This window comes from Cheilinus undulatus, linkage group 24 (assembly GCF_018320785.1).
Source record: "Cheilinus undulatus linkage group 24, ASM1832078v1, whole genome shotgun sequence".
Lineage (NCBI taxonomy): Eukaryota > Metazoa > Chordata > Actinopteri > Labriformes > Labridae > Cheilinus > Cheilinus undulatus.
This window is the reverse complement of record NC_054888.1, coordinates 3923635-3937092: the sequence shown is the minus strand read 5'-3', so window position 1 is coordinate 3937092 and position 13458 is coordinate 3923635. Positions and strand designations below refer to the sequence as shown.

Genomic DNA, 13458 nt, shown 5'->3' with positions numbered 1-13458 from the left:
TTGTCTTTAGTTCTGTCAAGGTGATACTTGTTGATCATTTAGTGGAGCATAAATTATGCACAGTGTCATCGGAGAAAAATGTGAGAAAAAAGCAGGTAGTGAGGCTTGGGGTTCAGCACCCCTTGAAGAGATCCACGGTCTTTGTGAGGATCAACAAAACTGTGATTATTTTGTTTTTAGGGAGACTCTATCTAGGAAAGTGATGTTTTTTAAAGGCAGTCAGTGCTAAAGCTGCAAGGTCTGAATAAACTTCTGCAAACTCTAATATAAAGGGACTAAGGAGTTGGCCTTGCAGTGACAGAGGTTTCTGATTGGTCGAGCACTGAGCACTGAGAGCAGTTATGCACTCACTGTAAATCTGCTTCAAACATCATGCCAGTGTGTGTGATTGTAGCAGGAAGCTAAAGTGATATTAGACTTTGACTTAAATTAGCTATTAGAATAAAAACATGAGTTTTTCTTTCGTATAAAGTGACAAAACGGTGGTTTAGGTTATTTTTTAAACATCAAGTGACAGGCTTTATAGAAAAGCTGATTTTAAATGTAGTCGGAGCACGGCTGCTGTGAGAGTATGGTCTGTTGTAAATTGAAGTGTCTTTTATTATTGCATTCTGCTTACACTTTGGGGCTTAGCATCCACCTTTGTCTTTTCTGACCCCTCAAACTGCTCCGACCAGGGTCAAGTTAAAAAAGGCTGACCTAAGAAGGAGCAGGGTTTTTAAAGATATATTTTTGGCCATTTTATACCTTTATTCAGAGAGGAGAATAGTGAACAGAGCCAGAAAAACAGGGATGAGACATGCAGAAAGAAGCACAGACGGGACTTTTACCAGACCACCAGCATACGTGGGGCTCAACCTAACTGCTGGGCTATCTGCACCCTGGAGCAGAGTTTAATGATTGCACCAAATGACTGTGAAAACAGGAGCATATTTTTGAAGTCCTGCAATGTCACAAGTGCACATGCAGTTGTAACTTGCTGTTGTAACACTTTATATCTTGCAGTCTTGCCACGCATCACATTTAGTAAACGAAAGATTTCTCAAGTGCATAAAATTTGTCTTATTCAGCACATTAGCATGCTAATTTGCCTCATCTCAAATTGTGACCAAGACTTCAGTGAATTGGAGGGACTTTTCTAGCCAGCTGAAAATGATCTCCCTCAGTTTTCTGTACTTTTGGGGAAAGTAAAGCTTTTGTGTTGAGGCTGAACACATTTTCTAGTAAAAATTGTAACGTTTTAGATCCATTTTGTTTGTGTAGCACTGATTTTTGAGTTTCGAGTTGGGTCCTAACAGTGTCTGACTACGCATTAATAGCAAACATTACACACTCACTGTTTGCTATTAATGCGCATCTGTAAAATAAAAAAAATCCTCCTGTCCAACACTCCTGATGCCTTCTCATCTCCCTCTTGCTGCTCGTCACTCATCTCAATGCAAGGGACAAAAAGGAAATTAGGAAAAGGGTGACAGGGGAAAATTTTGGGTCATGTTGTGCTGCTTTGTTAGCGAGCTGTCAGGATGCTATGATAGGGATCATTGTTAAGGGAGTTAAGATGTCTGTTTTGTATTTATTGATAAAAAGGCTTTTGTGTGAAGTCTTTTTCACATAACTTGTTAAAAATCAACCTTAAAACGTGTTAACAGCTCAATTAATTAGCAACAGTTGCTTTTGCTACTAAAAGTTCGGTGTACTTCTGGTGGAGGCTCACTTTTTGTGGTCATCTTTTAGAGGATAAACTGCATTTTTCCTCTTTTTTCTCTGTAGAAAGTTGAAGTTCAGGTTGGGCCACCTGCTTTCAGATTGCATGTAGAGATGTATCGATCCTGTAAATTTATGTGAAAATCACTAGAAAACAGTGGTGCTCTGGCCTACTTTACCCTGGTTAACTTTCAGTAAATTACCCACTGAGTACAGCAGGATTATGGGATATCGGCTCATTGGCTATGAACACAACCTTGTCCGTAATGGAGGGTATCCATTATCTCTCAATCCAAGTAAAGTCCCAGCGATCACCGTGCCAACCAAGCGCGCTTGTCACCCTCTTTATCAACGTGTCCCCATCGTGATTGTAGCGCTCCAATCCTCCAGCAGCAGTCCTTATCTATTGGCAGTGACACGGTGTGGTCAGTGTATCACTGCTCTTCCAACACTTGAGATTCAATTAGGCTGCAGCGAGAGATAGCGCGGGGCTGAGCGTCGGCCCACAGATGGCAGATAAGAATCCAATCGGCCGCAGTGTCAAGGGCAGTAATGGAAGAGATGTTCACACGATGAAGCGGGGAGTGGGAAGAAGGGCAACATGAAGGACACGGAGGCACAGTTAGACGTGTCACACAGGTTGTACAGGTAAACCAAGGGCTTCATTTCTTCTAGAATGTACTCTTCTTTCCATTTTGGCTCTTAAAATAGTTCCGTTTATTACTCAATCCAAGCTTCAGCTGCTTCTCTGCTGCAGAAACGGGTGAATATGTAGAGGCTGACACTGCTAGCTGTGTGACAGATTGTGTTTACGTGTTTGGAAGGAAATCTCTACATCTGTACTCTGCAAGCATACACTATCATATCCTGCTTTTCTCATTTCTCTGCTTATAGGTTAGAGCTGAGGTTTTTGGATCTCCTCTCTTTTATAGCCTTCTCCACCTCACTCCTTGTGATTCTCCTTCTTCTTTATGAGACTAAGAAGCACAGATAGAAAAAGTACAATATTAGGAGAAAATGATGACTGTATACCTAACTGAGATGTAAATAAGGATTTCAGGCCATCCAGTAGCCACTCTGCCTTAATGGTTTATGACTGTAAGGCAAACTTTGACTTCTTTAAGGGAAAACTAGAAGTTTCCACATCATGAATAGAAACCACGTTTGTGACCTGTGGTTCTTCTCTTCATAAAAAAACAACTCCATGATGAGGCATCTCAACCCTAATTTCTGACCTTTTCTTTTTTTTTATTTTTTTAGAAATGTTTTTAAAATAATTTTTCAATGAAAAATGATGCAGTTTTTACCTGACAGTACAAGACTTGGCAGAAATCAGAGACAGAACAAAACAAACATTAAAAAGTGTTTTGTAGAAACTTTTTTCAGGAACACATTTGTGACCTGCTGGAGATTGCTCTGCCAACTATTTTTGGGTTCCTGCCCCACCAGCTGAGACCCCAAATCTCAGCCCAATGGGGGCAAGTGTACTTGGTTGAGGTTAAGGCTTCTCCAAAGTTACTGGGGCCAGGGTTAAAAGTAAAGCCTCTGTTAGCCATTCCTATGTTAACGATTTGAATGGCCACCTGAAAGTTGCTAGTGGACCTAGAATCTAGTAACTAGGGCATGTCGTCCTGGGCTTTGCCAGGTTTGCAAGGGTCACATGATGTGGGGTCATGTGAAACGCTGATTAAAGGAGTCAAAGACTAGGTTGTACATAGGGGATAAGAAGTGGCTCAGTCCACCACCTCTGTTCAAGGATAGTTTTTCCAGTTTGACATATGGCTACCTTGACACCTCTCTCAACCCAGTGGTCTACTCTGGCCCATATCTGAATGATGCTGTCTGCAAAGGAATGTCTTGAATCCCTTAGATGTGAAGAAGTGAGCAGCCAAGTCCAGACCAGATGAGTCCACTCTCCTCAGTCAAAGCAATAACAAAACAAGACAAACTGAGATGTAGTGCTCAGCTCCGTCCACCTTCACTGCTTACTTCCTGTTATGAGTTGAGGATTCTGTTCAATGGAAACTTCAATCCATACAGTGAATTTACTGAACAATAAACCACCATTTTGGTTTTATAGATAAAGTTCACATAACGAGGGAGAAAAGCTGTTTGAATTGGCCCTTCTGGTTCGTCCTGTAAGTGATCTCAAAATGCTTTGCAAGTAGCTTGCAGCATTAACCTTTAACAGCTTTTCTCACTGTTTAGAAAATTCACCTTATGGAGTGCAGTTTTTATTGATTCCTCGACCCCAAACAAGAACTATGCAGCAGATGTGGGCAGAGCCGAGCACTGCACTTGGTCTCAATGGTTTTTTTTTTTTTCTATTGTTCTCTCAAGATGGATCAAAGGTTTGATCCCCAAGTCCTACACTCGCATGAATATGTCCTTGGACAAGACAGTTAACCCCAGATCGCTCCCACCACTGCATTAGTAGTATGTGAATGTGAATGGATGTGTATCAAGGGGGTTAGTTAATTCTTGGTATTCAACTAAAGACTATTACTCATTGCTTGCTGCTGACAGATAAAAACATTGGTGTTAGCCCCACAGTTAGCTTTGGTGTTACAGCAGATGAAGACCCTGTGCTTCCATCTTGACTATGGTCCATTTGGAGGAGTGAGGCTGTGGAATCACAGGGAATCACCTCCATGATTCCCCGCCACCCTAAACATCATCTGTTGTTATTGTTTTGATCAAGAGCATCCCAACAACGGACCTGCTGCATTGTGAGTAAGGGAATTGCTGTGTGGTAGATATTTGGCAAATGGTTTGTACTTAAATTACATAAAAATGATATATCAGTTTTATATTTTTCTTGGTGAGATGTATTTATCTGATTGCATTACAGAGCAATGTTGGTTTTTCTTAGAAATGTCTCTTAGAACCAAAGGAATGCACATCCGTGTGCCCTCTCCAATGCATTTTATGACATAACCGTGTATGCTAGTGCACCAATGCATGAAGTTAAAGAGCAAACACAGACGGAAGCACCCTCTGCTACTCTAAGACCAATAACTCAGCCTTTTGAATCAGCAACAATAGTGCAACACTGAAAACCAGCCCTCTGTTCATCCGAGCGCAGATGCTGAGTGCTTTTCTGACTCAACAATAGAAGTGAGCCTTGTAAAAAGCTTCCAGATCGTCGCTCCACACGCTCGCCTTTCTCTCCCTGGCCTTTATCTGGCCGGCTTGATCGTTATTGAACTTGAAATATGACTTAATTAGCCGGAGTATTGCACTGTTCAATCTAATTGCAGCCCTCAAATGTTATTTTACTCCAATGGCAGCATTAGGAAAAGGGCAAATTATAAACATGTGACCTCGATTTTCCTCTGCAAAGGAAAGTGTTCGCAGCGGCAGCTTGCACAACAAATGTTGGAAGCCAGCCCTGTCCTTTCAGCGGCCGTAAATGTTTGGTTTAGCCGCGCCAGTGTTTGGAGAACATGTTGTTTTTGGCGGGAGTATGTTGCAAACAGCTGGGTGTAAGGTGACCTCTGCAGAGCACATATTTGTTGTGGGAACATTTGTTTTGTGGATAAATCTGTCTGTGATCCTCTTTTTATGAAAAGTTTGTCCTAACGTATAATTCAGTTTTTTTTTCTGAAATAATCTGATTGAAAAGTTCTGTTGTTTTCCCTCCTTACGTCTGTTGGCATGATGACGGTCCTACATTTAACACTAGAACTGCCAATGGGTAAAAGATTACCCAAGGCTGTTCTTGAATTGTATCTTACTTGATGTGTTTACAGTTTTAAAGACTGTAAGTCTTTGACTTTTCCTAGAAGTTTGTTAGATAGCACCTGGTGTTTGTACTTCCATGCTGACTTTGTGGGGTTTTGATGAGTTTATGCAACATTAGTGCAAGGGAATGATGTAAAATATGCTCCGTAACAACGATAAAAGCTACAGATTTATCTGGCTTGGAGAAATGTAAGACATATTTAAGGGTAAAATCTGTTTATATATTGTACCTTTAAATAGCAATTTGAGACCATCAACTTAAATTCAAGCTGTGGTAACGCTGTATTTTCTATGCCTCAGCCTGCATTACAGCTTTACATTACAGCCTGTTAGTTCTTTTTTTTTTTTTTTTTTTTTTTTTAATGGAGGTTATGTGATCTGGTCGGTTTGTTCGTTTGTTTGTTAGCAAATATAACTCAAAAAGTTGCGGACGGATTTTGATGAAATTTTCAGGAAATGTGAGAAATGGCATAAGGAAGAACTGATTAGATTTTAGGAGTGATCTGGATCACCGTCTGGATCCAGGAATTTTTTAAAGGATTCTGTGCTATTGGGAGATAAGGCTAATGGTGGAGGTCTGCGCTGTTACCACTTTACACCAGGAGATGGCAGACATGAGTAAGCTCAATCCCAGTAGCATTTTGGGTGTGTTTCTATTCAAAGTTTTGGAGTTTATAGAGTTTGAAATACGCATGCCCGGATGAGGAGACGAGTCGGAGCGTAACAGAGAGAAAGACAGTGAATTGTGGCGAGAATACCCACAATGCTGGGAGGAATAGAGGAATATTCACCCTCTACCATGACTTTCAGTCGTCTGGTGAGATTATGGGTGTATCTGTTGGCACCCGTAGCGAAGCCAGTAGGGTTAGGGTTACCCCTAACCCCTAAGCCAATGCTTTGCCTCACCATGTTTCCACCCCACTGGGGAGGGAGTAATTGGCAAATGCCGTGGTGGGGGGCACATGGGGACGGATCCAGGGATTGTTTTAAAGGATTCTTCACTATTGGGAGATAGGGCAAATGGCGGAGGTCTGCGCTCTCCGAGTGCTTTTCTAGTTTAAGATTATTTTTGGGCCTTTTTGCCTTCATTTGACAGGACATCTAAAAAGAGACAGCAAACATGGGACGAGAGAGTGGGGGAAGACATGCAACAAATTTGCCCCGAGACCAGAATTGATCCCAAGACCAGGGCGTGAAGGGCTACAGCCTCTTTACATGGGCACCTGCTCTAGCAGCTGAGCCAAACCAGCACTCCCTTATCTCAGTTATAATTCAAATTTTATTCTGTATCAGTTAGTTATAGTCAAGCATTACGTCAATGCAGTGTAGCAAATAAAAACAAAGTAAACTGACTGAAGCACTCTGCAGTCAATGAATACATCATTGTAGAAAGAGAGCACAAGTTTTTATGACTATAGACATTTATGTTAAACTAATGAAGATATTTGATCAAAGAAGGACAAACATCTATGAAGATTAAAATCAGCTTTTTAACTTTTCTTTTCCCCATGTAAAGAGCTTTTTCAGTTATCAGTTTGAAGAGTCAAACATGCTGTAAAGAACTTGAATGAATGAACCGATTTGTGTGCAACGTTTCGTTTTGACAGAAAGTGAAATAACAGAGCTAAAAATGATTTAAAAATCTTGTTAAACACAAAGAGGAAACAAATGTGATTATAAAGCACACGAGTCAATCAGCTGATTGAGATGCAGATGTGGTGTGATTGAATGCACCACCACAGCGATCTATTAGACCCTGTTAGAAGGTTATTTTCCTCAAGCGTGACATTAATTTACCCATAATGCCAAGCCTTACTTGAGGAGATGCCAATATTTTATGTATTTTATCACATGGAGAGAAGACTTACATCAAATTAGACATTTATAGCCAAAGAGGTGCGACGTATTATGCAAATTTAAGAAATGCATCATGGTGAACACTCAGAGATGTACAAGCATCCATATTTTAATTGTTTTCAAGTGAACAATGGTGTAGGCGGATGTTGTTTGTGTGTGAATTAGTCAGGAGTGTTGGTGTCCTCACTCTGCACTCTCTACTCTGGGAGCGAGGCGGCCTCAGATGTGGCTCCTCCACTTTTTCATCAGCAGCCTCTCTCGCCATCTCGTCTCCCTGATTGCTAAATAAGCCAAGACAAATGGCAGTGCCCTTCAGACCTTCCTCTCCTCTGAGGTTGGCTGCTTGTCTTCTTGTCTGTATTCAGCAGACAGCAGTCGAGTCTTCGCCCGGAACGTCGCCTAGGGGGCTGCGGTGCTGACAGACCACAGAAAAGACTAACACTGGAGCTGAGGCTGCTCGGCTGTTTTCTCTCTACAAAGAACAAAGACGATAACCTGGTCAGAGGGTTCCAGTGTCTTTATCAAACACGGATGTTTATGTTCCGCTTTCTGATTCTATTCAGCCAAAGATAAATGTTTAAGTAAAGGCTTGAATTCCCCATGCCTTTATCTCGAGCTGAGACCTTAAATTTATATGTTTGATTATTTTAACTCTTTGTGGTAATAGCATTATATTCCAGTATTACAAATTAATGCGGGATCAGACATTTAAAAGCATATTCAAGTTTGACGACCCCACTTCCTCTAAATAAACTGCAATGCTGTTCTGAAGCCATGTCCTTGTGTAAGATCACAGAAACGTGCTTTTTTAAGGATTTGCCTTGCTAGTACACCAAACTACAACCACAGTGGTGGTGGTTATTTTACCACCTATCACGACTTCTACCACAGAGTTTATTTTTGGAGGTATTTCATCTTTTAAGAAGTTGCTTTAATTCTGCAGCTTATGCTTGATCTTGTTATTGTGTTAGGATTAAACATATTACGGTTATGACTTCTAAGGAGGTCAGGGTTTGAAGGATAAAACATGTGACTCTGATTGTGTCATCAACTTAGTGTCTTTAGTGAGTGAAAGCTGAAGCTATGTGTTTATTTTTCATATGAATTGACTCTATCTGCTCTAGTATGTGCCATAAATCACCCGGTGTGTCATTGCTCAGCTGCCCCACCAGTCCTGCTGAGCCCTGACACATCCCGTCTGTCCCAGTGTCCCCGTCAGTCACTCAGGATCAATGTCGTATCAGCGCCCGCCCCGCTGTGACAACACACCAACACCAATTTGAGGGACCTGAAAGCGGGCGTTTTGATCCACTGTTTACAAATCCACATACAACATGATAGATCCTCTCCCCTCACTCCTGTGTTTGCAGCGCTGCAGAAATCCGACAGGGATGCAAGCCAATTAGCGCAGTCCGTTCCGCTCTTATCCTATCGCGGAGCAGCAGAATGCGCGGGGTTGAAAGGTAGTCACTAGTGGGCTGTGCTCTACAAAACCAAAGCCTTGTTGTCAAACTGGAGGCGCCAGCTGCAAGATGGTTTCTGATGGATTACTGCTGTTATTGTGTTCACCGCCTCCTCGTTTCCTCTCCCTGTGCCCTTGTTTCCTTCCTCTTTTACTTTCACTTTCCTCTGGCTGTCCCGAAATCTTCTTCTGCCTTCTTTTTGGCCTTAATGTGCTTTTTTAGCTATGATTATTGTTTTAGAGCTTTACTGTGAAAGAGTCTTAAACACACACACCTACACACACAATACATGGCAACATGAACCTGCAAGAACTGGGGAAGAAGTCCAAAGATGGTAAAATTATACTTCTTTTAGATTTTATTATGTGACAGTTGTACTTTTTAGATGTATTCTCTTAATATGGAACTCAAATGTGGAAAAAATGCAGTGATTTATCTAGAAATTGATGCTTTTTTAAAACTGCTCAATACCTTATTTTAAAATGATACCATCTATTTTTTTTCAATGATTAAAATTTTGAAAAAGTACAAAAGCATTGACTCTAAATTTTCTTTGTGAAAGATCTAAGTAGGAGGGAAAAGCCTGCATGCTCTAAGTGCAAATCTCACTTTTACATGGCTGTTTATTTCCAATCTGGATTCACAGGCTAGATCTGATTCACTGACTATTGAAATGTATGTTTTGATAATGTTTTGTTATTAATTCAGCCACTCTAAACAACACATTACAGCTGTCAGCCCTAGGAATAAATAGTGCTGTGATAGTTAAAGGTTTTACCAGAATGTGGCAAGTGTTAAAATCTTTCAAAACTTAAAGTTCCCATTTAAACAGGTGACATTTGCCATTATATTCAATCACTTTTCACCAAAGCATACAGACAGGCAGACATCTTGAATGTTTGTTTACAGTCACACTACATTCCATCGTGCTTCATTATGTTAGGTTTCAGCTCGTTACATTACATAATGTCACATTACATAATGTAACATTATGTCACATTATGCTTTTTTTCCATTAGGTTATGTCACATTAAGTTAGGTCTTGTTTCACAGCTTCACGTATGTAATGTTACGCTATGTCACATAACATCACATCATGCTGTGTTTTAAAACAGTCATTATGCAACATCATGTAACGCTGTTACATTCAGTAACACTACATTCCATTATGCTTCATTAGGTTTCAGTCTGTTACATTACATTACATTACATAATGTCACATTACATAATTTAACATTATGTTATGTTACATGTTTTTCTATTAGGTTATGTCACATTAAATTGATTCTTGTCTCGCCATTTCACGTATGTAACATTACATTATGTCGCATTACATTATGTTACTTGAACTTGTGTCATGTTAACTTTTGTCACATAACATTGTCACATCACTCTATGTATTTAACATTGTTATGTTATGCCTCATTATGTTATGCCTCATTATGTTATGCCCTGTTATGTTATACCCCATTATGTTATGTCTCGTTTTGTTATGTGTCGTTATGCTATGTGTCGTTATACTATGTGTCGTTATGCTATGTGTTGTTATGTTTTGTGTTATGTTTTGCCTCGTTATGTTATGTCTTGTTATGTTGTGTCTCGTTAGGTTACATCAGTTAATGTTATGTCTCATTATGTTATGTCTCGTTATGTTACGTCTTCTTATGTTATGTCTCATTATGTTATTTCTCGTTATGTTATGTCTCGTTATGTTACGTCTTGTTATGTCATATATCATGTTATATCAAGTCATGTCTTGTTACGTCATGTTTGTTTTACATTAGGTTATGTCATGTTACATAATACAACATTTTGTCACATTACATTATTTTTCATTACATTTTGTTATATTAACTTTTGTTGCATCACATCACATCCCTGTGTTTTATCACATTCCATTTTAAACATCATGCTATGTTGTTATGTTCCCTCACATTACATTACCTTTGTTATGTTATGTTATGTTAGGTCTCTTTTGTTTTGTTTCATTATGTCTTATTACATTTTGTGACTAGATATCAGTTCTTTTATGTAAATTAGGTCTCCTTACATTATGTCAAATTATACTATGTCATGTTATGCTATGTTTCTTATGTTACATTATGTTTTGTTTTGTTTTGTCAAGTTATGTTTTGTCACGTTTTTTACATTAGGTTATATAACGTCATGCTAGGTCTTGTCTCCGACCTTACATATTATCACATGACATTATGTAATGTGAAGTTATGTCATGCTAACTTTTGTCCTGTTACATTATGTCACATTACTCTTGTGTTTTTACATTGTTATACAACTTCATGCTATGTTGTTACATTCCCTCACCCCCCTTAGCATTATGTTTTGTCATGTTATGTTAGGCCTCTTCTTACATTACGATACGTCACATTACATTATTTTACGTAATGTTATGTCACAGTGGGTCATGTACAGTCTCATCTCCTTACGTAATGTCATGTTACATTACGACCCATCATGGTCTGTTTTATTACATTCCATCATCTTACATTAAGCTACTTTATGTTATTTCTCAGTACACTATGTTCCACCTTGTTTCGCTCTGTTCAGTTATGTTACGTCAGGTTATGTTATGTTACATATTTCATGCTACTTTATGTTAGGTTACATAACATAATGTAAAATTACATAACATTATGTTACGTCACAGTATGTCATGATAGTTTCATGCATTGTGTTGGGCTATCTGGTGTTACATTATGTTGTTCCGTACACTGTAACATTACGTTTCATTTCGTTTTGTTGCATTACACAGTGTTGTGTTGCTGACATGATGTTATGACATTATGTTGACAGATTAAGTTATTTTGCATAAGGTTATGCTGCATTATATTATGTTGTATTATTTTAGGTCACATTAAGTCATAAAAAAACAAAATGCTAGGGAATATAATGTGATAAGATGGATGTAATGAGGTATAACACATAACACAACACAATGGAATGTTAGACCTGACCAGACCAGACCATAGCAGACCAGACCAGACTGGACCAGACCAGATGATATACTTTTTTGTTTCTTTTGGGGAATTTCTCTTGGACTAAAGTGCTGCACACATGTAGCCTCCCTCCTTTAGCATTAGTAAATACAAATATAATCAAACAAAATCCAACTCTAACAGTTTATATGAACCATGTGTGATGTTCCGGTCTGTGCAGGTATTGCACACATCTTATATTGGACTTACTACTTAAAAACTCTTAAAGCGTAAATATAAGACTGAGATAAGACTAGTAACAACCTTGTTATTGCTCTGTTTATTCATATAGTTTCCTGTACTTAGTGGATACGTCAGTTTAAATTCAGACTTAGTGATGAGTTTGCCTCTGCATAAACAATGTTTTTCTGTTAATTTGGAGCACTGAACCGGGCTATGACAGAATCCCAAATTGTGAAGTTAAACACAAAAGACCAGCATGGAGAAAAAAAGAGAGTGAGCTAGGAAAGCAGGAAGGATGTATGTGGTGTTTTCTCCAGTCTCTGGTTGTCATAAGTGTTGCTAGGCATACCAAAATCCCTGTGACATGTTTGTGTGGGCGTCCTAGTGCTGACTCTAAGCTGTGACAGGGGTAAATTGGAGGTGCATTACCTAATCCCATCGTTGGTTAATGCACTGCAGGTGGATTTCTTTGATCCACCATCTCATCTGGCGTTTAAGGGCTGTTAGCTGCAGTGGTATGAAGCACAGCCTCCTGGAGAATATTTATTAATGTTGGTATTCTCTTTAGTAAAATATGCATAAGGCTATACATTTTGCACATGGGACTAACCTATCTCTTGTGGCGGAGCATTATCGCTCACCCTGGCTTCATCTGTATTCATCTTTACATAAATAATATATGCGAAACCACAAATCACTTTCTTTGCAGCACTTGACTTGTGTGGCTTACTAATCAGGGCTGCCTTAGCTGCCTGTTCAAGGGATACGAGGTCTTGCAAACCATATTCATTCACTTGTGCACGTGGAAACTGTTGTTTATGTCGTCCAAAGGTTGGAATGATTGAAGTGGAGACAGCAATCATGCAAATCAAGCTCATGTCAACTCTCCTCTGCTGCTGATTCAGGCAGCAAATTGAGGAAACCAGAGTCAATAATTTGTGTGTGCGTGAAAGATCACATATACAATAACTGTGAATGCGTTTATTTTTAAATCTGGGCACTACTTTGATAGATCTTTAGGTCTAAAAGGAAAGGGATTATTTGTTGACTGCAGTCATTTATGGAAAATACTCCTTATTTTGTGCCACTGAGAAGCTAGACTCAATTGGTCTCTAAAGTTATGTAATGGTATCAGTAATATTGGTATCAATACCAATATTTCAATGTAATTCAGGCCTTAAACCACAGTCCTTCAAACACATAACTTAAGGTTCAAGGATGAACAAATACACAAGTCTCATCCTTCAAACACACTTCAAAGTGTAAGGAAAGATGAAGAATGATGACGAAGACTTCCGCTGATGTCGGTCTGTTGGCCCAGTCTTAAAAATAATCAGCTGATACCGACATCACGCGTCACAGCCTGAAGTCTGTGCTCGTTCAGAGATGCTAAAATCTGCTCTTCTTTAGCAGTTGATTTCATTATCCTTTCTCCCTGAAGGGGAGGAGTTAAGTGACAATGGGCCAATAATAAAGGTTCATTTTTAGGAGAAGCAAATATGCAGGATGGTGCC

The 13458-nt window shown here is 39.4% G+C and overlaps 1 protein-coding gene across 2 annotated transcripts in view; it reads left to right on the top strand.

Annotated features, from left to right (window-relative positions):
• Positions 1-13458, top strand: part of pard3ba (par-3 family cell polarity regulator beta a) — a 364154-nt gene that overhangs the window by 224850 nt on the left and 125846 nt on the right. The gene's annotated exons all lie outside the window — the stretch shown is intronic.